Source organism: Mustela nigripes, chromosome 15 (assembly GCF_022355385.1).
Source record: "Mustela nigripes isolate SB6536 chromosome 15, MUSNIG.SB6536, whole genome shotgun sequence".
Taxonomy (NCBI): domain Eukaryota; kingdom Metazoa; phylum Chordata; class Mammalia; order Carnivora; family Mustelidae; genus Mustela; species Mustela nigripes.
The window spans coordinates 36,812,075-36,839,517 of NC_081571.1; the positions used below are offsets into that span (position 1 = coordinate 36,812,075).

Here is a 27,443-nt window from a genome sequence, read left to right on the forward strand (position 1 = left end):
CTAAGTAAGAATTGGAGGATGGGGCTGTGTGTATGACCTGGTAAACTTTGTTTTTAACAAGCTTCCAAAGTGATCCTTATTCATAAAATTTGCAAACTGCTGCTATACTAGATAGAGTTGTCTTTAGAAATCAGATTTTATTTTTTTGACAAATCATTAAAAGACATTGAATCAAATAGACAAGGAGAAAGCAAAATCCTGCAAGGGCCAAGTACACAATTACATTTACTAGTTACCTACTTATTATTTTTTAGTTCAATATTTATTATACAAAGAACAAAAGATATCCCAACAAAGGACTCCAAGTATTTCTGTTTACCTTATACCTATCACTGGTACTTTACTTGAAGAAATGAAATAGACTGACCTAGAATACAGTAAGATATAGTCAGTGCTCTTAAAACTGTAAATGGATAAAAGTCAAATGATTACTAATAATTTTAATTTATACTTTTGAATTAAAGGAATTTATTAATTTGATAGTCATTTGGAGCAATTGTTAAATCTATGTTTGGAGGTCCAGTGGGAATGTAGTGCTTAAATTTTTACATTTATCTCATATCAATGCTTCTGATCCTAAATAAATAAGTAATTTAAGGTATTTGTGGAAGCAACAATTATTTTCATTCAGATTATTTTAAATTGGACCAAAATTACTATTTCATATTTCTTGTGTTTGTCAAGTGTGAAGATTATGTGCCTAAAGATGTTTTCAAATAACTTCTTTTTAATTGATCTCTTAAGTAATTAATGGTTATAACTGAAATCCCACTTTGGAAGCAGCAAAAATATTTCATAACTAGTAGAAATCAGAGGCTTTATTTTTTAAATGCAAGTAAAACACAAAATTATGATGAATTATTAGGTTTACAAAAGCAGCATGAACTAAATTTAGCCGCATGACAATTAACTTACTCATCTTTGTTTCACCTGCCCAGACAAACAGAGAACAATTTTAAGGACTTTAGAAAGCAGTAGCAAATTTCCAATATCATTTTTTATATTAATAGTTTAAAAAATATCTAATTAATTCAGTCTTGCTGCAGAACTATCACAAACATTCTAAACAGGGTGTTAATAAACAAATGCCTAGCCTTGTAAAAAGTGTCGGCGTGATCTATATATACACACACATAGCAGGCACAGGAAAACTGTGAAGAAGGCCACAAGCCTGGGCCTTCAGTCACCCTGTAAATCACTCCTGCTTTGTTCTCCAGATAATAATGGAACCAAAATGAATGAGTGATAGCAGAACTCGGGAAGGGTTGTGAAAGAAAGAGACAAATAAAACAGCATAGCCTAACTATGTCAGAACTATACGAAACCATAAATTTAATCATACCTGAAGCAAATAGCAAATATTAAAATTATAGTTTTCTAGGGGCAGGGGATGAGAAACCAGACAATATAATGAGAAAATATTCTATATCAAATGGAGCCATTTTAAAATTTTTCAAGGTCTTATGTTTGAGAGAGTAGGAGATGCTGTTCAAATAAATTTGTACAATGCCAAATATGTTAAAGACTCAGTTTATCTTGGGAATAAAGTAAATATTTTACCCACTAGATTTAAAAAAAGTACATAAGTTTCACCTAGAAATAGAAGTATGTTGCCTTGGGGCGCCTGGTTGGCTCAACAGGTTAAAGCCTCTGCCTTGAGCTCCAGTCATGATCACAGGGTCCTGGGATCAAGCCTCTCATCCGGCTCTCTGCTCAGCAGGGAGCCTGTTTGCTCCTCTCTCTCTTTCTCTCTGTCTGCCTCTCTGCCTACGTGTGATCTCTGTCTATCAAATAAATAAATAAATTCTTAAAAAAAAATAGAAGTATGTTGCTTCAATTTCCCATTTGCGATATATTGAAAACATCATTAACCTGATACCTTCTCTATGTTGGGAATACGTGATTACAAAGCCTGAAATTATGAGAATCAGGACACATTATGAAAACCAGATATTCTGGGAGGGAAAAATGTTTGAGGACAGAGATATTCTACAAACCCAGGGAGATAATGAGGAGTTTCTGAAACTAAGTTCTCAGCTCAGAAAATTCAAGACTTATGTCAGAATTTTTGATTGTTTTTAATGGCTGACATAGTGATACACCTCTTTGAATTTGTTGTACAGAGCTTTTGGTCTTAATAGTGTGCTAAATTAATATGCACAGCCCTTTCTTCCTCATATGGGCATAAGTCACATAGTCAAATACCTAAAAGTTATAATTTTAGGTAGCTTAAAAAAAAATGGAAGACTCAGAAGACTCATGCTTTAATATCCACCCCATTACTTATGAGGCCATGGTTGTGAGGAAATACACTGTTTTCTCAGTGTCTTAAATTCCCACCTCTAAATGCAAATGACATTGTTCTCTAATAGACACGTGTAGCTCCACACAGACCCTTTCAGATCCATTATAGCATTTCTGTATTCAATTCCTTAAGCTTCTGTGTAACTTTGCTTTTGTTTCCTATGGCTTCCAGTGTGACTCTTTAGAGACCTGATCTGGATCCCTCAGAGCCCAAAGATGTAGTCCATCACCTCTGGAAAATATAAGTCATCACTCCACAAACACCAGTATAGCAGCCCTGAGCTTAGAGCCAAAGATGGTGGTAATATGAAAACCCAGTTTACTGGCCTTTGGTTGGGAGAACCTCTAAGGCCTAATTTACTCGTTAAAGTTTTTCTGATGGATCAGGCTTAAGCCGTGTTCTATAAGGTATATCCTGAAATTGCACCCATGTCTTGTTCCTTGGCTTCTTCTCTATCTCTGTCCTGCTTGCTCCACTCCCATTTGATTTGGCTGGGATAACTTCCTTAATAAATCATTTGCACAGGAATATTTGTCCTAGGGTCTGTCTTTGGGGATCCCAACCTAAGACACTTACAATACTGACTTTTAAAATGACTGTGTTTGAACATAGAACCATTTAGAATTAGATGTGCCTCCCCAACTCAGGTACTCTATATGTACTACTTGCTCTAGATAAGGAATAAAATGTATGCCTTTATACTGTCTTTCCGAAAACTTGGTAAAATATTTTTACTTGTATTTGTTTGTTTTATTGACTTTTAGGAGTCCTCTGCCATTTACAAGGTATATAAAGGCTCTTCAAAATCTGAAGTGCAATTATAAAGTATGTCTTTTACTTAGTAATATGTATTTTAGGATCCTCCATGTCTTTTCATGGCTTGACAGCTCGTTTCTCCATTAGAGTTGAATAATTGTCCATTGTCTGGATGTCCCACAGTTTATTTATCTATTTACCTGCTGAAGGAAATCTTGGCTGCCTCCATATTTTGGCAATAAATAAAACTGCTATAAACATCTGTGTGCATTTTTGAATAGAATTAAGTTTTCAACTCTTTTGATTAAATACCATTGAGTGTATATGTAAGATTTAATTGTAAGAAACCAACAAATTGTCTTCCAAAGTGGCCATACTGTTCTACATTCCCACCAGCAATGAATAAAAGTTTCTGTTGCTCCATATTGTCACCAGTATTTGGTGGTGTCAGTTTTCCAGATTTCAGTCATTCTAATAGGTGTTTAGTGGTATCTCTTTGTTGTTTTAATTTACATTTTTCTGATGATATATGTCATGGAGCATCTTTTCACATGCTCTTACATGATCTGTATATCATCTTTGGTGAGGTGTCTGTTAAGGTGTTTGGCCAGTTTTCTAATTGAGTTATTTGTTCTCTTATTATTGAGTTTTAAGAGATCGTTATATATTTTGGGTAACAGTCCTTTATCAGATGTGTCTTTTGCAAATATTTTCTTCCAGTCTTCCCAGAGCAGAAGTTTTAATCTTAATGAAGTCTAGATTATCATTTCTTTTATAGATCATACTTTTGATGTTGTATCTAAAAAGTCCTCTCAATGTCCCAGGTGATCTAGATTTTCTCTCATGTTGTCTTTTAGGAATTTTATAGTTTTGCATCTGGAACCCATTTTGAGTTAATTTTTATAAACTAAAAAGTGAACTGAAATGAAGACCACTTTATGTAAAAGTGCAAAAACAAACAAACAAAAAAGAACAGATGTTAGCTATTTTCTCATATAGTCCATAGAACAGATGATGTCCTTTGGATTTCCAAACAGAATAGTAAAAATATTAATTTTAATTTTAAAAATTCTGATAAACCTTTATTGATCAACAAGTGTCAAGTCCAGAAATAATTGTTGGTTTTATAAAACAGTAACCCATAGTTGTTTCCTCTGAAGATAACCTAATCAATAAGATATTTGAGTAGCTCTATTACATATATACTGACCAAAAATAGCATGACCTAAGAACTGTAAGTTATTAAGAAAGAAGTAATTTATTATTCCTGATAAAAAGGAAGTTTAGAAGTTTACCACTTCTTAGAAGTGGTAAAAATATAAGCACATGTTTAATTGATGAGTAGTATTGAGTCATCTGGAAGAAGAAAAGGAGATTTTTCCAGAGAGAAGAGATAGCATAGGAAAAAAAAGGAAAGAGAGAAACATGAAATGTTTATGGGAAATATTGCTATGTGGTTAAAACATGGGAACATGAAGGAATGTGGCAAAACTTTAGAAAGGTAGGTAATAAAAGGATATTTTATGTACTAAGGATTTTGACTTTCTCATTTTGATAATTTGAATCATACTATATTATATATATAATATGTGTACATAGCTTATGTCTTAGAAAAAAATAGAGAAATAATTTTGGAAATATTTTATAGAATGAGTTAAAATGTAAAGATGCAGGAAGCTGAAATTTAGTAAGCCTCTTAAATGGGAAGCCATTTAGTAGTCCAGACAAAAGACAGTAACTATCTAAACTGCCACAGAGGCAAGTACACACAGAGACCTAGTAAGTACTTGTTGACTGACTAACTGCTCCACTGCTATGGAGAAAGGAGAGTAATTGAAGTCACTTTGTGGACTTTAAGAAAATGACAGTATCTGTTTGTAGAAAATAAGGAAGAAAACCGATTTCAAAAAGGTTCCTAGTTACAGACTGATAAATTAACAATGCTATTACTTAGAAAGTAAAAAGGGGTAATAGTTTTTTGTTGTTGTTGTTAAGAAAAGAGATGTAGTTTGGTGTGGGCAGTTTGCCATAGAAAGGCATGCAGATCTACCTACCACTGAGAGAACAAAGTCGGAGCTAGAGAAAAAGCAACTGATTGACAAAGGGAAACATAGTATACGTGAATGAAAGAGAATAGTGCATAATCTAGAGCAAGAAGAGTGGAGAATGGAGGAAAGAATCATGAAAAAAGTTTGTAGAGAGAGGAAAATGAGTTACTTCAAAGGGTAAGGAAGAATTAGAAAAGAGAATTCTAAGTTACCAGGGGAAAGCAAATTCAAGAAAGCCTTCGAACCTGAAAATTAAAGATCATTAGTCATCCTGGTGAAACATTTTTAAGAATCCAAATCATATAAATGTGAAGAATGCGCTAAAAGGCGAGAAATTAGTGATGATAATTTTAGACCCTCCCTTAAAAAATTTTGTGTGGGAAATAAAAGAGTGAATTAACTGCTAGAAAGAAGCAGGCCCAGTAGCCTTTCTTTTTTTCTTTTTCTTTTTTCTTTTTCTTTTTTTTTTTTTCAGAATGAGAGGATTTACGTATATTTGTAGACTAAGTGGAAGGAGCCAATAGAGATGAAAAATTGAAGGTATACAGGGTTGAATGGAAAAGATGGTATCAATGTCCTGCCCCTGAAAAGAGAGAGTTTCAATAGCAGAAGCAAAGGGAGAGTACTGAGCATGAAAAAAAGAGTATTTTTTTTTTAATTTGGCTCTATAGAAAAAAGGGGGAAAAAGTAAAGATTAAATACTTCATAAGTTTATTAGTATTTTTGGAAAGACATTCTGTAGAACCTTCCTACTATGATTAGGAATTACATGAAAAAAGCTCTGTGAATAAACAAGCTTAGGAAATGCTAGGTTAATGAAAGGTATAGTTTTCCTAATAAGAGCAATACTCAACACCTCCAGTCTATCTATTAATAATCTCTGAATTAGACATCTTTTATGCAACATTTTCCAAAATTGGAAGGCCACAGAATACCGTTTTGATGAAGTATCTCATATGATTATAATGCCAAGAGTCTCTAATGTAGAACATGCTGATTTATATGCTATAACTTTTCTTTTGTCCTCTATCTTCAGAGTCTATCAGTCACTTATATTATACAGCATAAGTATTATATATCTAGGTAATGAATAAGGAACTTTGGGCTCCTAAGAAAATATACAAGTCATGGTTTCTATGGCTAAATTGCTTACTCCAATAACTTTAGATATTTTCAAAACAAAATAGCACAAGGAGTTTGAGAATAAAGTCCTGACTCTTGATTTCTGCTCAGGTCATGATCTTAGGGCTGTGACATGAAGCCCCACACCAGGCTCTGTGCTGGATGTGGAGCCTACTTAACATTCTCTCTCTTCCTCTCCCTCCGCATGGCACTGTGTCGCTCTTAAAAAAAAAAAAAAAAGAAAAAGAAAGTACATTTTCACCTGAATGAGATCTTTCTTTTTTTATTCTTTTTTCTCTTTATCTTTCAGTGAAATAGTGCAATGCTTATGCAAGTAAATTCAGTTAGTCCACCATTACTCAAACCCTCTTAATTAACACATTATGTGACTTGGAATGCACCGACAAGTCTGACTGAATTTTCTAGCTTTTTATGTTTAAGTTAGAACCCTCTCTAATTACTCTCATTATAATTTATGAAATGATCTAATAAAATGTAAAAATAGAGCAATAATTATCTATTTAAAGATCATGAAAAACTTTTATATTTCAGCCAGCCATCATCAAAAATATGCATTCTTGGGCGCCTGGGTGGCTCAGTGGGTTAAGCCGCTACCTTCTGCTCGGGTCATGATCTCAGGGTCCTGGGATCAAGTCCCTCATCGGGCTCTCTGCTCAGCGGGGGGCCTGCTTCCTCCTCTCTCTCTCTGCCTGCCTCTCTGCCTACTTGTGATCTCTCTCTGTCAAATAAATAAATAAAATCTTTAAAAAATATATATGCATTCTAGGGGCGCCTGGGTGGCTCAGTGGGTTAAGCCACTACCTTCGGCTCGGGTCATGATCTCAGGGTCCTGGGATCGAGTCCCGCATCGGGCTCTCTGCTCAGCAGGGAGCCTGCTTCCTCCTCTCTCTCTGCCTGCTTGTGATCTCTCACTGCCAAATAAATAAATGAAATATTTTTTTAAAAAATATGCATTCTAAAAAGAAAACAAAACTGTTGTCATTTGATGATAACTTGGAATAAGAATTATGCTTTAGGAAGAACACTAGGTCTGTTCAATTGACAAATACTAATGTAATTCTAAGAAAACATGAAAAATTACATACCCTCCGAAAATAACAATAAAAGTGAATACATATAACATTCATAAATTTAATTAAAAATAAGAGCCCCACTGTGTCTAACCACATAGGACATTGTTGTTTGTGGGTAATAAATAATCAGTTTTGCTTATTTAAGGAAAGGAAAATAAATTTCAACTTCTAAAATAACAAAATAAAAAATCATTGCAGAGAGAATCAATTATCATATGGTTTCACTTATTTGTGGAGCATAACAAATATCATGGAGGACATGGGGAGATGGAGAGAAGGGAGTTGGGGGAAATTGGAAGGGGAGGTGAACCATGAGAGACTATGGACTCTGAAAAACAATCTGAGGGATTTGAAGTGGTGGGGGGGTGTGAGGTTGGGGTACCAGGTGGAGGGTATTATAGAGGGCACGGATTGCATGGAGCACTGGGTGTGGTGCAAAAATAATGAGTACTGTTATGCTGAAAATAAATAAATCAATTTAATTAAAAAAAATCATTGTACTTACAGAAGGTCAGGTATTCCAAAAGATTTCCCTGGCCCCATATTCATTTTTTCCATTGTCCATAATATCCTTATACAAGCTTTACTCAGAGTTCCATAAAGCATATAGAGCCCTAAATATGCTTGTCCTTATTCCTACAAGACTCTTTTGTTTTACTTTGATTTTTGGTTATGCCTTCCTTCTAGAAACCTGGTACAGGCCAGTTTGGATTTGGTGGATAAGTAGATAAAATGCATAAAAATGGTGACTGCAGTATACATCACCTGCTATATGTTTTCCCCATCAAAAACAGCAATGAAGATTTTCTTGAGCCTCACTTCTCCCTTAACTATTTAGTTTTTAAAACTAAGGAGATCTTACAGTTTCCACAATCTTCAGTTGAGGAAATAGGAAAGCAAATGCTTTGGGGGATGGGAGAATGGCTGAAGCTGAAGATCACTCCAAACCATGCTCATGGACAGTACTGCATATGAGCAAACATTTGTAAATGATAACTGAACTTACAGAGGTGAGAGGGAGAGAAAACCTAACCTTGAGTGGAAAGCATAGTTATAACCATAAATTTAAAAATTATTTATTCTCAGGGACAATGCCTTCTAAAACTTACTACATGACATTTATCCCTTTAACTGTCCTCCTCAATCTGACTGGCTTCTAAAGAGACCAAATTTATGTGGTTTCATGCAAGGCCTTTAATAAATAAATCTTAAGAATAGAGTAGTGTATGAATTGCATAGAAATGTCAGCCCTGAAGAGTGATCAGTGTCTGAGAGAATGGAATAATGGAGGGTATGAAGGCTAAATCTTGACATAACCTCAGTGCTACTATCCACTTCCATCTTTCATCCTTCAACTGTCTCTTTTAGATGTCGAACTGTAGTTAATGAAGCAGTATATAAAATAACAATTATTTCAATTATCATTATTACTGCTCAGTGAGTCTATGTATCTCAAGTCACTTGCAACTACAATTATCCCATTCTTTAAGGTGGCTAAGCCTCTTTATAGTTAATCTAGAGATAATTTATTATTTAACATAGAGATAATTTATTATTTAACAATCTAATTCAAGACCTAATTACTTTTGACTCTCAAATAAAGTACAACTTTCCTATTTTTGTAGCTTCTATGGTACCCACAACACTTGAAAATAGTTTAGGTGTTCAAAATAAAAAGTACTGGAATCATGACATAAATAAATGGCTCCTTTCATTCATTTGCCGTGTTTTATCAAACAATAACCTAATTAAAATGTTTAATGTCTACAGAGCAAAATAAAAATAATGTGTGCTTACAGGCAACATCTTCCGCCCATATATAATATACATAAGAACATGCATACATTTTTTATACCATGAAACCATCAACATGACACTGTGAAAGACCATCTTATTGACTTTTAAGATTGGGGAAATAAAGATGAAAGAGGTGAAATAGTTAACTATGGAAACTCATGGTGCTGTTTGAGGCCAGTTTTGTGTCTCCAAAGACAATTCTTTTCCCCAGACTCTGGTATAGCAGTGACTTCTTCCTCTGTTTCCATGATCTCTACCTTTATAATCTCCTCCTTCACACCTGTGTCATGGACTGCCTTCCATCATAATGAACAGTGATCAAACCAGATGTAGTTATCTGACAACTTCTCCCTTTGCATATACAACCACAAAATTTTCTGTGGTTAGTAATTACCAAAATATTTGAGAGAATTTAAAAGCAGTGGTTCATTAATGGAAAGAAATGGATCCTTAGAAGCATGAATAACCTCTCTGATTTGTAATTAAAAGAAAAGTCCAGAAATGTTTTTCCCGCAAATCACAGATAGTGACAAAGCAGAAATTAGTGTGTTTGGTTCTCAACATGCTGTTTTGAGGTCTTTCACTTACGTTTTGTTGAGACATCTATCTTAAAATCAGTATAATTTCTGCTACTTTGAAAGCACAAAAGCCCAGGGAATTGGCTGACTGGAACTTTGGGGAAGTTTGATACCTTTAAACTTGTTACATAAAATTATGTAAGCTCAGCCTGGTGTTGGTTACCACAGAAGTGATTTACTGCGCTTTCCTTTAAATATTCCTTACCTTCTCTGTGTGCATGTATTATAGTTATTTTGTAGTACCCTAAAGGATAAACAAGGAATCTGAGAATTATTCCAATATGGTGAAGATACTATATTTTCATCTGTAACCGATATATGAGAAACAATATATTATGTAACTATGTTTTTTAAAAAAGCCACGTAGCTACTAAGCTCACACTTTTGAATCAAATATAAATGTATGGATAAAATATAGAATTTAGAATATGGCTCATTAACATTTTCCTAAGTTGAATTTCCTTAACACATTTTAGAGAAAGCTATTGAGAACTTGTCACAAAGGCCTCTCAAAATTCCTGACAGTATGAAATGGTAGGTTCTATCCTTAAGCAGTTTTTATTACTTAGATATAATGAAAATATATCAAAATAAAACTTTCTATATACAATTTTCTCACATCAGCAACTGATTCAGTAATCTATTTCAAAATTCTTTTGTAAGGCATGGATAATTTATCTAGTCCCTGAAACAAAGATAGAATTGGTTTTCGTTTGGAACTTCAAAATATAGGAGAGTTAGAAATGGATATATTAACATTTTTTATGAGTTTTAGAGTAATCAGGAAGATAAAAACAGTCCTTTGGAGCTCCAAGAAAAAAAAAAAAACACTTTTTGTTACAACGCTGTGTAAAGACTCTGTAACCTTTGTAATATAAGAGGGATTACATTTTCTCACAAATGAGCTATTTCTATACAATTTCTTCAAAATATAGCATTCCAGTAACCACCTCTTTGAACTTATAGGCCTATTCTCCTAAGCTTATTTTTTTCCTGACATATTTTTGAAGGTAGTATTAGAGTGCATATAATTATCCTGTCATATTTTGTTTTCAGTATACATTTTCTTAAAATTTTACCTCCAGATCTGCAAAGTTTGGGGACAAACGCTTTTAAGTGTCTACTATTTGTGTCTTCCATTCAGCCACAAGAAAAGATGATAGAAAATTCATAGCTGTTAGAACAATGGTAATAAAAACAAACTCAGGAGGCAGTTGTTTTCTGCAGAAAGTTTTAAAAGTTGGTTTATGTTATTTTACATTTGCTTGGGGCTTGGTAGTTCATTAAGTATGTGCAAAGTATTATCTCATTTAATTCTTATATCAACCAAAAGATATATTTAGTATTACTTTTTTCTGTTTAATAGATGAGAGAAATGAACCCCACAGAAGTTAAACAAATTGACCAAGGTCATGATAGGCTAATAAGTGAAAAGAATAGCTTATCTTCACCTGCTTAACTTTTCAGCCAGCCTTATCAAGCAATTACGAACTTCTGAAGATATGACTTTAATAATTTACAAGACAGAACAAATGTATGTTGGTGGCTGTATTTAACATTAGTCTACTTTACTATATTCCAGAAAAAGGGAGTCAAATCTTTAAAGGAATTAATGATATACAGTCAGATGCATTTATTTACTAAATCATTCATTTAATACATGCTGGTGGAGTTCCAAGCATATGTTAAATACTTACTAAAAATTGAGTATAGAGGCTCTTGGGTGGTTCAGTAGGTTAAGCCTCTGCCTTCTGCTCAGGTCATGGCCTCAGGGACCTGGGATTGAGCTCTAATCAGGCTCTCTGCTCAGCAGGGAGCCTCCTTCCCCCTCTCTCTCTGCCTGCCTCTCTGCCTACTTGTGATCTCTCTTTCTGTCAAATAAATAAATAAAATCTTTTTTAAAAATTAAAAAAAAATTAAAAGTGAGTATAAAGGAGTAAATAAAGCAAAAGTGGTTCCATCCCTACTGAGCTTAAAATCTTACATAGACATATGAATAAGAAGCATGTAAAAATTCTGTATCAGAATAACCTGATTTATTCTGGATTAACAAACATCTCTAACATTTTATTATTTTAATGCAATAAAAATTATCTCTTTGTTCAAACCACATGTTTAATAGAATTCAGAGGTGGAACTCTGCTTGCTCATTGTAGTGGCTCAAGGATCCAAGCTGACAGATTCATTTTGTGCTATGGTTACATGATCACCAAGGCAAAGGGAAAGAAGCAAGGTGAATCACTTGCTGGCTTTTAAATCTTCCATTCAGAAATGACACAATACCTTCCACTCACATTTCACTTGTCAGAGAAAGTCACATGACCACGATTAGCTTTAAACAGGGCCAAAAAGCACAGACTTATCATGTTTTAAGAAGCACATGGGAATATATATGAATAATTCTAATAATTACCATTGGTCCTAAAGCAGGATGTATGCATAATATAGTATTACAAAGTAAAGAAGAAGACTGCTATACAGAGTTTAATGTAGCCCTCATAGTCTCTACCTCCTGGTATTCATACCTGTGTAAATTCCCTCTCTTTGAGTATGGGTAGAATCTCAGACTTGGTTCTAACTGAATTTATATTGTAAAGGTAGTCTGTGTGGGCTACTATAACAAAATGTCAAAGACTGGATGGCTTAAATAACAGAAATCTATTTCTTACATTTTTAGAAGTTATCAAATCCATGATTAAGTTCTAACCCATTTGATTTTTGGTGAGGATTCTCATCCTGGCTCAAAGATGGCCTTCGTCCTGCTACACACTCACATGGCCTTTCTTTAGCGCATGTTCACAGAGGGATGATTAGAGCAAGCTCTTCTTTTCTCTTCTTATAAGGTAGTTAATCCTATGGAATCAGGACTCTGCCCTTATGATTTTGTTTAACTTTTATTACTTATTAGTGACCCCATCCCAGATACCATCACACTGGGGATTATGGCTTCAACATATGAATTAGTGGTGAGAGGGATACGAATATTTAGTCTCTAATGGTAACAGATATCAGTTCATTGGTAATGCTACCTAAGACTGTAATTATCTGTTTAGTTGAGATTCTTTTCCTTGCTTTCTTTGAGGAAGGAAGGTGACATGTCATGAGCTCACCTAGAGAAGGGGCCACATAATAAACAAATGAGGGTAACTTCTGGAAATAACAATTAAGAAACCAAGGTTCAGCCCAACAGCCTGAGAGGAACTGAATACTAAGTCATATGAGCTTGGAAGCAGATCTTTCCCCAGACTAGCAACAGATGAGATTGTAGCCAAGTTAAATATTTTATTTTCAGCTTTATGTGGTCCTGAAGCAAAGAATTCAGCTTAGCTGTACCCAAACTCCAGATTTACAGAAATGGTGAAACATAAGTATGTGTTGTTTCAAAACACTATGTTTGTGGTAATGTTGTTACATGGTAGTAGATAATGATACAAGTACAGTAACAGAGTAATTAGTTTCTTGATAGGTGATATCACAGAAAGCCTCACCGATGGAGATGAAACTAAGTACTGTATTTAAGAATAAGTAGAAATATTTAAGAAAGTCAAGAATGGAAGAGAAGTGAGTTACAGGAAAGGTGCAAGGATTTATAAGGGAGTCTACAAGAAGGCATAGAAAAATGAAAGTATGGGGTGCCTCGGTGGCTTAGTGGGTTAAATATCAGACTCTTGATTTTGAATCAGGTCATGATTTCAGGGTGGTGAGATCCAGCCCTGCACTGGGTTCTATGTTTAGCACGAAGTCTTCTTGTCCCTCTTCCTCCTTCTCTGCAAACCCCTCACACTATCTCTCACACACTCTCCCTCTCTTTCTCTCTCTCTCTCTAAAATAAATAATGTTCTTAAAAATAAAGAAAAATGAAAGAAGAAAGAAAATAGAAGTAATCAACATTGCTAAAATAAAGAGAATCCATATAAGGAAATGTGAGAGGATCTGCCTAGAATTCAGGCTAAAGAGATATAAAAGGATTTAGAATAAATGAGTGATATATTGATAATCATGAGTTAAATACACAAAAGCCATTCTTTTACTCTGTTTCTTAAAAAAAAAAAAAAGCATACTTTTCCAGGTTTCATTTAACAGCAAGAATATTTTGAAACATTTAAGTCAACTGTATAAAAACTAAAAAATCATTCTTTATATAGCTTTATTTATTTATTTTTTTAAATCATTACTTAGTGATTTAGTCTCCTAAGTCTTTAACAGCAGGTGGAATGGAAGACCCCTCCCATACCGATGCCTTTGTCAGCGAAGGCATTATAGTCCTTTAACGCCTGCTCTGTCTGCAGGACCCACACATGCCTTGTTTTGCCAGGCACTTTGCAGTTAATTGAGGCACCTTCAAAGCCTCCCTCATCCCTCCGCCAGTCACTAGGGTCTGCACACCCTTCTTGACAACTTCCTCCACATCTGTAGGCTACATAAAAGGAGAATGCTCAGTTTCTTTATCTCTCCAATCCCAAGCCCGACTTCCCCCTGGCCACACTTTGTAGACTTACAGGTTTTAGTAGAGCCTTGTAATTTCATTTACCCCCATGATAGGGAAGCAATTTTAGGGGAAGGCATGAGGAATTTAACTGAACTCCAATGCCCTCTCTTTATGGGAGTTGAGATCCCAAAGGGCTCCAAGGGTTACCTCTCTTTATATAGCTTTAAAAACAACCTGCCAACCCATAATACATCTACTGATAACAACATGGACTAAATCAACTATCTTACTGAACAACCTAGTAAGCTTTTCGTTTCATTTTGTTTAAATAACAAATCCCTCTAAATGACGATCTTTTAAACTGTATATATTCAATAGGTGTTTCAATTACCTATTGTTGCATTACAAGTCACTCCAAAAGTTAATGGCTTGAAACAATATCAATTTGTTATTTCTGACAATTCTGTGAGCTGACTGGGCTTTTCTAGGTGGCTCTTCTCCAGAAGAGCCTCCAGCTGAGGTCACTCACTTGCTACATAAAGCAGGCGGCCGGGCTGCGTTGTGCATCTGAGATAGCTTTACACACGTCTAGCACCTCAGTGTTCTTCTACAGGGCATCTCTCTCCACATGACAGTTCTGGGCTTCCTTACAACACAGTGGTCTTAGTATGGTCATTCTTACAAGAGGCCTCATTTACCCAGAAAACAGTAAGGCAAGCTCTGGGCCTCTTAAAAGCTGGAGTACATGGCTTTAAAACCATTATTTTTGCTGCCTTTTTTTTTTTTTTTTAAATCAAAACAAGGCCAGCTCATATTCCAAGTTAGAAATGAAGACTCCAGGGGTGCCTGGGTGGCTCAGTGAGTTAAGCCTCTGCCTTCAGCTCAGGTTATGATCTCAAGGTCCTGGGATCGAGCCCCACTTTGGGATCTTTGCTCAGCAGAGAGCCTGCTCCCCCCACTCTCTCTCTGCCTACTTGTGATCTGTCTCTCTCTGTCAAAATTTAAAAATAAATAAATAAATAAGCGCTAAACCAGGCACTCACACTGTTTATTTAAAAAAAAAAAAAAAGAAAAGAAAAGAAAGAAATGAAGACTCCACATCTGGATGAGAGGAAGAAAGGATCTATAGTGGGTAAGTCTGGTTACTACCCACTATGATAAGTATGTGATAGGCATAGTTTATTTTCAGTGAAAGTAAAAATCCTCCATTACCATCACTGAATACCAGAACTGAAGTATTAGAAAACTCTTTTTGAAGATTAGTGATAGAACCATATAAGGTGTAGCAGCCACTAATAAGCTCATAGAACTAGAGGTTGAATGTGAGATTAGGCTTATCTAAGCCAATGCTAGGTACTACTAATACCTATAATTGTTCAGCCTTCTTTTTTTTTAATGAAGCTATTCCAATTAGATAGTCCAAGAATTTATAATAATTTTTGTTCAAATAGTTTTTAAAAATAATGAAAAGTATTTCTATTCTCCTTTTAAAGACTTGATAACTTATATTAAAATAAGAACTTTCTAATTAAGGCTAGGCTTCCATCAGAAAGAAGCAATTTTTAAAACTGGGGTTCTTAACCTCAGAGTCAGTAAATTTTTGAAATTTAAGCAAAATTTTGCATATATACATTTTTCTAGGTAAATGGTTCATTAGCTTTCTTTGTTTTGGTCTGCCCATCTTTCATAGGTCTCAGTATGTACAGTCAGAAGAGCTATATTTGAGCCATGATTTGATCAACTTTAACCAAATGTCTCATTTGCCCAATGAAAATAATACTACCTGTTCTGCCTCAAAAACAATACTCTAAATATGAGTTATCACTAGTAAACTAATTATTGAAATATTGTTTTTAAAAACCATGGTTTTTAAATTATGATTTTTCTCATATGAGATCTAAGCAATTAAAAACTACTAATTAACCACTTGTCATGTGCTTCAAAATCTCTACTACAGTATACAGTAATCTCCAGTGTTCTTTAAGATGTAATATAGAACATAATCTTTCCAAAAATAAGCTTATTTGGGCTACTAGTATAATAGAAATTAGCTTCTTCTATAATAGGGGTTGAATGGAGCAAGATATTGCTTTGAATTTGAGATAGGATAAAAAAAGGACTAGAGAGAGAGAGAGAGAGAGAGGAGAAACATTTCTGTGAAATTCTACATCTTTGATTTATTTCCTTTCATAGTTCTAGTTTTTTAAGTCTGAATTTAAGGTCATTTAAACATTTGTTTAATTATACAGAAATAACTAAAGCAATTTCAAACTATAGTTAAAAGACATTTGATTTTTTATTAATATACATAAGGTTTTATGTACAATATGCATTACTATTGGAAAATACGTAAAATCAACTGAAATTGTAATTGTTCAAAGCTTTATTTTGCTTTAGAATTATTTGTGAAAATAGAATATTATGCCATACTAGATTAGTATATGTGATTTTTTTCTTTTTCCCCCCCTTTAATTGCTCCTCCAGTCTTCTAAGGGGGTGCACTTACCTTTCAAAAAGAAGTATTAATTAAAAAGAAGTCTACACAAATGAATTTGAAAGCTTTAATTTAGGTAAATCAGGAAAATGCAAATATAGTATTTGTCATAGCAGAGTGGTTTAGCTTTGCTCTGTGATGCCTTTCACATATTTCTAGTTGCCATGGCTTCCTGTCTATCACGTTCATGACAAGCATTCAAAACAGAAATATTGTAGGATTGCTTCTCTGAGAACACACATACTACATAAAGCCTTTATTTCTGATTCAGTGACACCATTCACCTGTACATAAAGAGGGAGTGGTCAAACAGGCAATACTTGTTTTTATTCCTGTTTTGTTACCGTCAGGACCCTTTAATGTGGCATGTATATTTTTTATAGAGTGGCTTTTCTTTGTCTTCTTTACGTGTTATCAGATCAGTGCCTCCTAGTGGCCAGTAAAGGTCATAACATTATTTCTTGCATTGTCTTCCTTCACTTGGTGAGACTTTACCTATAGTTTGGATCTGTATAGTTAATCTGGGATCCGCGATGTTTTACTAACTTGATAGTTTCTTGGGTATATGAGTCACTTCCCTGTTTCCATTGCAATTAAAATGTCTACATCTGTCTTAGAAAAGGTCTATATATGTGCTGTCCAATATAGTAGCCACACACCACATGTAGGTTTTTAAATTAAAATAAAAAGTAAATTAAGGCTAGAATAGCCATAAAATTCTCTTGCACAGTGTTGGTTTCTGAAACAAAGATAAAATCTGTAGAATATATATTAATACAATAGCTTACTGATATTTTTATTTTTATTGATATTTCGAACACTTTGTATTACAATATGATCTCTGTATTTGTTCTCATTCATCTGCCTCTAAGACTTTTTTTTTTTTTTTAAGATTTTAGTTATTTGTCAGAGAAAGACAGTGCGCCTGCAAGTAGGCAGAGCAGCAGGCAGAGGGAGAAAGAAAAGTCAGGCTCTCTGCTGAACAGGAACCCTGTAATGTGGGACTGGATCCAGCACCCTGGAATCATGACCTAAGCCAAAGGTAGAAACTCAACTAACTGAGCCACCCAGGAGTCTCCCTCTAAGGCTATTTCTAAAATATGCATCATATGATAGAGTTTAATATTACATATATTTATATTCTTTACTGTCATACTTTTTGAAAGTGATGATATATATGTATATCGGTATACATATATATATCCTATCTCTTATATATACATTTCTCATTTCAGCTTGAATAATACTTTGACTATCATAAAATGTTTACCTCTATATATAAAAATTCAACTTATATTTACTCTAATATCCTGTGCAATTAAAGTAATACTTGCCTTTACTAATGTTTTATATTTATATAAAATTCAGAAGTATACATGCAGACATGTGATCCAAAGACATTTTTTATTATTGTTAAGAAAGCAGCAAGAAATATAGTGAAATTGTAGTTAGTTCAACTTACATAATTTAAAATTTTACAGATAGAATTCCACTAGATCTTGCTGCCTATAGCAAGCTATTACTTTTTTAATATGTGAAAGCCATTGTCTTTATTTTAAAGTCTAAACTTAAAATAATATACAGTTGAGAAATTATCTTCCAACCATGACAACAGTATGGTAATATTTTCACAAATTTAATTTCATCTTGTTACATATTATTAGTTTAATATGAATCAGAGCTTCACCAGTAGAGGAGTTTTACTTATTTTTAAAAAAGATTTTACTTATTTACTTGTGAGAGCGACAAAGAAAAAGAGCATGAGTGGAGGAGGCACAGAGGGAGAGGGACAAGAAGACTCTGCCTTGAGTGCAAAGCTTGATACAAGGCTTGATCCCAAGACCCTGAAATCATGACCTGAAAAATCAAGAGTCGGCCCCTTAACCAAATGAGCCACGCAGGTACCCCTGAACTTTAAACAGATATTTTTTATCTATCTATCTACCTATACATGCAGTGGATGTCATGAGGTTGTTTTCTGGAGCATACATCTTAGCCCTAATTTTCTTTTAAGATTTTATTTATTTTTTTAAACAGGCATTAACTACATATATTTATCTTTAAAGTGTAGAAAATTCACAAAATAAAATGAAAATCAATGAACTGAAATAATTATCACATTTTTAAAATGTATTTTTCAAAATATCAAGTAAAACATAAACTTAAGATTAAAAATGAAATGTGCAATGCTATTATAAATAATTGGTAGGGAAGCCATTAAAGAAATGTATTGCAACAATGAAGTAACCACTCCATAAAACAAAAAAATTTAAAAATTTAAAATTAATATTTGATTTTTTTTAAAGAGCTAGCTTCAAAAATAGTATGTTAATGATTTCTACACCCAATGTGAACTCACAACCCCAAGATCAAGAGTCATGTGCTCTACTGACTGAGACAACAAGGTACCCCAATGGAGCATCCTGCTTTCTTACCTTCTATTCCAAAAGTGGTGATCTCATGAATGCTTTCTAGTTAACTTCTTGCCTTCTGATCTGACCCAGAGCCTAGTTCCTGAGGTACCTAATGAGTATCTCTCTTCACATTTCATTGAAATTTGCAATTTAGACAGGTAATATCTTACGTAAAGTTGGCTGGATTGCCTGACTTTATCTCATTCAGCCTCTATTTCCTGGTTCTTAGCATAGGCTATTAACCCTACTTCAGAACATAACCAGAAGGATTAAATGAAGAGTCTCATGTAAAATCATTCACCCAATTTCTGGTGATAGAAAGGACTTAACAGATACTAATTGTTAGAAAAAATCAGAAAAGTTTTGATTCATCCTCCCAAATGTAGAAAATAATATTTATGACTGAATTGTGCCATGTATGTACAAAATAAATAATAAACCATGTAAATTGATCATTACCTGGTAAACTCTGTTCAATTAAGTTATTCAAATCTTACTGTAGAAACACTAGAGTTCCCATAAACCTATTGTTGTGAATACACTTCAAGAACCATAGTACTACATGTTGAAGTCTAAAAAAGCTGACATCTCCACCAATTGACAATTGAAGAACCCTTGAGAAAAAAATGCTTAACAATCTGTAATTTACATTTCTCAGTGGAAACCAATATTATGTTTATATTATAGTACAGATAACATTATTAGCAGAATAATCGAGCCAAATGAATCATGACTGAAAATCTCATTACCAGAAGGCACCATGCTGATATCATAGACCTCCATACTTTCTTCTTTCATCTTGTTGCAGTATCACATGTCTCCTGTTATTTAGTATGTATGCTTTTGTGTCTGTTTCTAGTTTTTTTATAACTATTGCTTTGATATTATAATACATTTCTTGTGAATGATGAGCTTTAAATTAATTTACTTTTTCAAAGGAGAATCTACAAACATGGACAACTGTTCCTAATAAATTTATTTACAACTAACTAATGTGCAATTTGTTGCTTGTCAAAACATTGGAAATTATGTTCTTGTTTCATGTAAAATATAATTAGCCAATACTTTTAGTAGGATGTACAAGCAGAGGAAGTATTAACAAATTGAGACTCCATAATCTGTTTATTCTGTCTTTGATTTTATTTTTATTTATTTTTTTTAAAGTTTTATTTATTTGACAGACAGAGATCACAAGTAGTCAGAAAGGCAGGCAGAGAAGAGGAGGAAGCAGGCTCCCCACGGAACAGAAAGCCTGATGTGGGGCTCGATCCCAGGACCCTGGGGTCATGACCTGAGCTGAAGGCAGAGGCTTTAACCCACTGAGCCACCCAGGCACCCCTCTGTCTTTGATTTTAAAAAGAATTAAAGAAGTCTTATCTTCTATTCAAATGAAATCAAATAAAATAATTTAGCACATTCTCTTCATGACTTGTGATATCATTTCTGATTTTATGACAAGAAGTAAAAACAAAATATGTAAAAAAAAAAAACCTACTTTGAATCCACTAATGAATCATAATATTCTATTCTGATATATATGAATGTGTGTATATATGTATGTGTATATATTCTATTCTGATATATATACAGAATATATATATATGTGTGTGTATATATATTTTGTATATATATAAAATTTGGCTCTAAGTCTAGTGTTTTTTAAAAAACAAAGTGGTTTATTTTAACATATTTTTGTGTAATGGAAAATAAAGGTAAATAGACTCTAAAATATTAAGGTATAGATATTTTCTTATATGTTCCAACTTTACCTATAGCCTTTGGTGCTTAGTTGCTTTTCCCTTTTAATCTTTTAGTGTTCTTTTATTCACAATTCTTTATTTGATAAGCAACCAGAATCATGAACAATGTTAAAACAACATTCCAAATTACATAACCATCAAAATATGATCAAAGTTTGGATTACCATCATCAGCTAGCATTTATTTTGCAATACAGAGATTTAGGTACAGTCCTACCATGCAGATTTTCTTTTCAGACATAAGATCTACTCAGACATTACTCCTAGGTCATAAAGAAGATATTTTAAAAATAAACACACTGAAAAAATTTTACAATCAAAAAATCATTTTAACATAGAATAAAATACACAAAAAGAGTCTGGTTCTGTAGTGCAGAGTGGAAGAGGCTACTTTGCAATAATTTAGGACAGTTCTATTCTGAGTGTATAGTTTCCATTTGTTTTTTAAAATTTTATTTATTTATTTGACAGAGAGAAAGATCACAGGTAGGCAGAGAGGCAGGCAGAGAAAGAGGAGGAAGCAGGCTCCTCACTGAGCAGAGAGCCCAATGCTAGGCTCAATCCCAGGACCCCAAGATCATAACCCGAGCCGAAGGCAGCGGCTGAACCCACTGAGGCACCCCTATAGTTTCCATTTTTAATTGAGTTGAAGTCAAAGCAACTTCTGTGCTTTCTAGTGTTTGGTCAATATCCTTAAGTTTTGGTCGATATCCTAAAAATCCCTTCAAGTTTCCCCTCTTCTTCTGTAATTTTCTCCACACATACCAAAGAGTTCCTTTTTCTTCTGCCTGCTTTTCATCAATACTCTTCACCCCATCTGTTAAGTGAAGTCTTGTGTAAGGGCTCTCTGCTAAGTACTCTGTTCTGCTTCCAATATGGTAAGTTACTTCTGTCTCATTTCCCCACATCATCTTACCTAGAAAAGAACAAATTCCCATCATCTTTCCATTCTCATACTCAGGTGGGATGAACAGAGTTGTAATATTGAGTTGACAAAATTTATTTACCTGGACTAAACAGGGCTTAACTACTTCCTAATAGGCCCATTACCAACTCAGGCAGCAAGGTATGAGTAGAAAACAAAACCCAACCACCAATTTGTTATGAACCTAAACAAGTCACTTAACTTTGAGACTTGTGTTTCTTTATATACAAAATAGTGCTGATGATACTATACAGATTCTGTGAAAATCAAACAGTACATTGTATGCAAATGTCAGTGGTAGGGTAATATAATAAGAACCCAGGCCTTCAAATCAGCCACATACTATTTGAAACTTGCTATTTTCAAAATGCTTGTTGGTATATGACCTTAAGCAAGTTGCTTTAATTCTAGATTTATGTCTCTGAAGATGGGAATAATACTGACCCCTAACACATTAACAGTAATGACAATTAAACAAGATAATAAAATTTAAAAAAATGGTACCAAGAAGTGGGAGAGAAAGTAGGAAGAGATAGAAGTGATTCTACCTCGTTCACTTACCTAGTATTTATCATTTTTCACATGCATTTGCTATCTCATGGAGGTTTCATTCGGTGATAGTTTTGGAAGCTTGGAGGGCCCAGAAAAAGATGCTTAAATAATAAGTGTGAGATTTATTTTTGCATGTGTAATTGTGTGACCATAACAACATTTTACAGGCCACTACAAGAGAATGGAACTCATGGAAAGGAGTACCTACATTGATATGTGCCAACTTAAAAAATTTATACAAGTGCATCTTATATTTTTTCTCTTTCTATACATTTGAAATGCTTTTTAGTTAAAAAATAAACCTGACTATTCCTTAAGGATCAGGAAATAATTATATGGTTAAACTGCAGCGAAGATTCAAGTTGATATCACAATATATAGCTCTATCCACATGGGGCTTTAGAGAACAATCATTGAAGTTGAATTTGATGCAGTGATATAAAGATTTTGCAGGATTGGGGGAAAGGTAAGGAGCAGGGACAAAAGAAGATAGAACACAAGAGTGGCCAAAAGCAACAATTTGGAGTTATAGTTAAAGAAAGTTTACAGTTTAGCAATTCCTCAGCAACTACAATAACTAGATGGATTTTTGTAGATTAGAAGGTCTTATCCAGAAGATAAGGTACTGAGTAGAAGCAGAGACCTTGACAGACTCCTTGACTCTGAACAAGTATCTGATAGAATAGAAATTTTTGAGAAAGAAAAAGTTTCTACTGTGTGGACAAATAGAGGAAAGGTGGAAAACTTCCTTTTGTTTCGATAGTCTATTCCTGTAAAATTAAGTTTTACATACAATAAAGGAAATTCAGTCAGTGGTGATGATGTAGAATGACTCCAGTTTTACCATGCAAGGAGAAAGAATGCTAATGGGCTCAGTGGGTTGACTAGCATAAACTATTCAAGAGCCAAGAATTTAGTACTTCCACCTAGGATTCTTTCTATTATTAAATTTTACTGTAATGAAAGAGAGAAAATTAAGAGTATTAAGAAACAGAAAATGGTGTGTTTCTCTCTCTCCCTCTCTCATACACACACACACACACACAGAGGCACACACATGTACACATATATACAGACTACATACAGCAATAATAAAAGAATAGAATGACTGAAAAAGCGTCTTACATCTGAGCTTATAGAGCCCTTAATACCAACTGGAACTGAAGATTTTCAAGCTTCTTTTTGGTTGACAGCAGATTTGCTGAAAGATTGATCTTGCTTGATGGCATATCAACCCAGTTTTGAAGAAAATGTAGTGATTCTGTGTGACTTTTAGGATGGCAGACTTTGGCAAAAGTCAGTCAAGTCCCAGTAAACAATTAATTGGACCAATTCCAATCAATAAAACTGGGGCACATTCAATAGAAGAACTGCCCATTTCATGGCCTATCTCTTCAAAGCTAGAGAGATCACTACTGTTGAACATACTCATAAAAGAAGGAAGAAGAAGAAGAAGGAGGAGGAGGAGGAGGAAGAGGGGGATGAAGAGGAGGAGAAGAAGAAGATGAGGAGGAGGAGGAGGAAGAAGATGGGGAAGGGGGAGGAGGAAGAAGCCGTCCTTGACAATGGACTCCAGGTAACAATAAATTTCAGTCCTTAATTTTACTAATGGTTGATTCCCCTGTTTCCCACATTGCCTTTTTGGCCACATTACTATTTGTTCTATTTGTTACATATATCTTGCTAATCTTGTGATAACCACAAAGTCTCAGAAGGAAGTTGAGGGTCAAATGTAAGCCCTAAGTCTAAACCTGTTTGAATTCAAAACAGACAAGAGAGCAGTTTTCTACTTACCCTCCATATGTCATTTGTTCATTCAAGCTATCAGAAATAAAGAAGTTTTTGGAGAGGATTGCAGAAGTCAAGGTCAAAGTATGGGGAAAGAGACACCAGAGATCCAAGTTTATAAAGTTTTGATTTTGAAAACTCACTAATGTCAGAGGAATAAAAATGGATGATGAAGGAAAAGCTGTGTACTAGGAGCAAGGTGTTCTGTCTTCTGGAATGGGAAGGAAGATGAACAGCATATGATATTTGAAAGACATTTAGCAAACAATCCAGGAGACCTACAGGCCTTTGATCAATGATTTAAGAGATAATTTTAAGGAAACATTAATTATGGTACTATATCCTCTTCTGAGAATCCGTGCATTTCTGATTGTGGCAATGCTTAAAAAGTCTGGAATACTAGAATTCATGTCAATTAAAGAATACTGAACTAAGAGTATTATACTGGTCCCCAAATACAGAAAACTTTGAATTGCCTAGTCAAAAATTAGAGTTAGATTTAAGGAAGCTAGTACTAGAAGGCATTCTCTTGTGGAGAAGAATAAGGGAAATAGTCTTCACTTGGCCAGGGGAAGTGCTTTGGGTCATCTGGTAGAAAGCATCATTTCTAACAGTTGGGATATGAACTCTTTACTGCTCAAGGTCATTATGAATCCAAAGGAGGTAGAGTTGAAACTCTAATTGGACATGTGACAGTGTTTTCTGAGTTAAGCATGTAGAACATAACATCTTCATCAAGGTACGGGCAGCAGATTTAAAAAGACAGTGATTTTTACCCATTGACCTTATCCTATCAACTTTGGAAGGTTAGGATTATTGCTATTAAAAAAATAAAGGGAATGGATGGTTGCAGAAAGTATCCCAGAAAATAGTGTGGTCAGGCAAAGTTTCATTGGAAAGGTGACATTTAAGAAGACACTTGAATACAGTGATGGACTGAGCCATTCATATTTTAGGAGGAAAAACAAGCTGGACCCAGAAAACATCAAATGCAATATCAGAAGATGCTTGCAGCAAGGAGTTCAGAGTGGCTTTATGAAAGATTACACCTGTATAACCAAACCTTTATTAATGTGGTATAAATATAACCATTCAGCACTAGATCAGCAGGGGGCTAGCCAGTAGTCTCAGCGAACACAGGCAACATGATGTCTCTGGCCTTTAGCAGTGATCGGTGATAAATAGGGAAGCTTGCGTATAACCATTCAGTGCTCAGGAAGGTCATCTGCATCATGCTTCTGTATTAAATGTTATAGATGGTAACAAGAATTTCAAACTATGCAAAGATGCAAGTTTGGAAGGCTTATAGTTAGATGTTTTCTGGGAAAGAAATCAGTGGTTGTTGCCAGTTGAGCCTATCAGAATTGAATACATATACCCTATTCATATATACAAGTATATGGTTTTGAAGGGTTTTATTTATTTATTTGACAGACAGAGATCACAGGTAGACCGAGAGGCAGGCAGAAAGAGAGAAGGGGAAGCAGGCTCCCAGCTGAGCAGAGAGCCCGACGTGGGGCTCGATTCCAGGACCCCAGGATGGTGACCTGAGCTGAAAGCAGAGGCTTTAACCCACTGAGCCACCCAGGTGCCCCACAAGTATATGGTTTTGAAATAGGCTTCCATGAGAATGTGATAGGCTTCCAAGTGTGGATTGATATGAATGCATATGTATAATCAGACTGTACAGTGTGGCAGCTTTAGCCAGAAATAGAAAAAAAAAGTAGTTAATCCATGAGTCACATAGACAAGCACATTGCTGTTATTATTTAATAACCACCTGTGATAAGAACCAGCAATGATAAGAAGAGATGAAGGATTTCTATGAGCACAGAACTTAAGCCACTTAGGCAGTTACAGTGTTTCCTAGAAATAGTGGTATCTGCAGGATTAGTTGAATCACAGGCATACACGAACTCTTCTTTCATCCTGGTTGACTCCTACTAATCCCTCAATTCTAAATTTAGTTGATAACTTTTTCAGATGCTGTTTTTGTCCTTCTAATAAAAAAAATTTATTCCTTCTTGTTATATTTCATTGAATCCTATTTTTCATAAAATTTGTCATAAATTATAATTATATATCTACATGTGTGTCCTTCTTCCTTTCCTTTTTTTTTCACTTTGCCTCCACAAATAGAATGTAAATTCTGAAGTTTAGACACTAAATCTGTTTTGATCAAAATAGCCCCAAATGAATACTGGTTGAGTGAACTAAATAAGAACTAATGTCCATAAGAGGACAAGGTAAACATGAAAAAGAAAAATATCAACAAGAAGGTGTGAAAAGCCTCAAAAGAGAGATCTAGTTGGATTCGTGAAAAGTAAAAAAAACATTCCATTTGGGTGAAGAGAAATGTGCAAGCTGGGAATTGCTGGGAAACAGTTACAAAATTCAATAGGCAACTACAAAGGGCATGAGACGGAGTTTGCTTATGCACTAGAAAACCCGGAAAGGTTTTTAAGGATCAATGTAAAATGAACAGATTAATTAGTTTGAAGCTAATTGAGAATGGACTGAAAGACGAAAACTGGAGCCTGAGAGAAGAATGGGGTAAATGCAATAATTTAAACTGCTTTATTGGTGGAAGGGACAGAGAGAAGTAGAGCAGTGCTCGCCCCCCCCCCCACACACACACACCCCTTACATGTGGTTTTGCTTTCTGTGATTTCAGAATTTTACCTGTGGTCAACCACCGCCAGAAGCAGGTGATCCTCTTTGTGATGAATGGTCAGAAGTGCAACAGTAGCTTAATGCAATGTCCCAGTGCAGACATCATTCACCTCACTTCATCTCATCAGATAGGTTTTTTTTTTTTTTTTAATCTTACATCATCACAAGAGGTAGAGTGAGTACAGTACAGTAGGATATTTTAAAAGAGAAAAAAGGACCACATTCAAATAACTTTTACTGTAGTATGTTATGATTGGTCTTCCATATTCTTAGCCTTTGTTGTTAATTTTAATGTGCCCAATTTATAAATTAAACATTAATAGGTAAAGTTTATGTGTAAAAAAATATAGGATATGTAGGGTTTAGTACTATATGCCAATTCAGGCATCCACTGAAGATCTTAGAATGTATCTTCCTCACATGCCATAGTACTACAGTAAAGGCACTTGAGCTAACCAGGAGCGATAATCAGCAAAACTTGGTAAGAATTAAGTGAAGAAAGGGGGCGCCTGGGTTGGTCAGATGGTTGAGTGTCTATCTGCCTTGGACTGGGGTCATGATCCTGGAGTCCTGAGATAGAGCCCCACGTTAGCTTGCTCCTCCCTCTCCCTTTGCCTCTCGCCCTGCTTGTGTTCTTTCTCTCTCAAAAGAATAAATAAAATCTTTAAAAATTTTAAAAAAGAATTAAGCTAAGAAAAAAAACTAAAAA

At 34.6% G+C, this 27,443-nt stretch overlaps 1 pseudogene; it reads right to left on the reverse strand.

The window, feature by feature from the left end:
• Positions 1 to 13,899: 13,899 nt before the first annotated feature.
• Positions 13,900 to 14,266, reverse strand: LOC132002657 (mth938 domain-containing protein-like; annotated as a pseudogene).
• Positions 14,267 to 27,443: the final 13,177 nt, after the last annotated feature.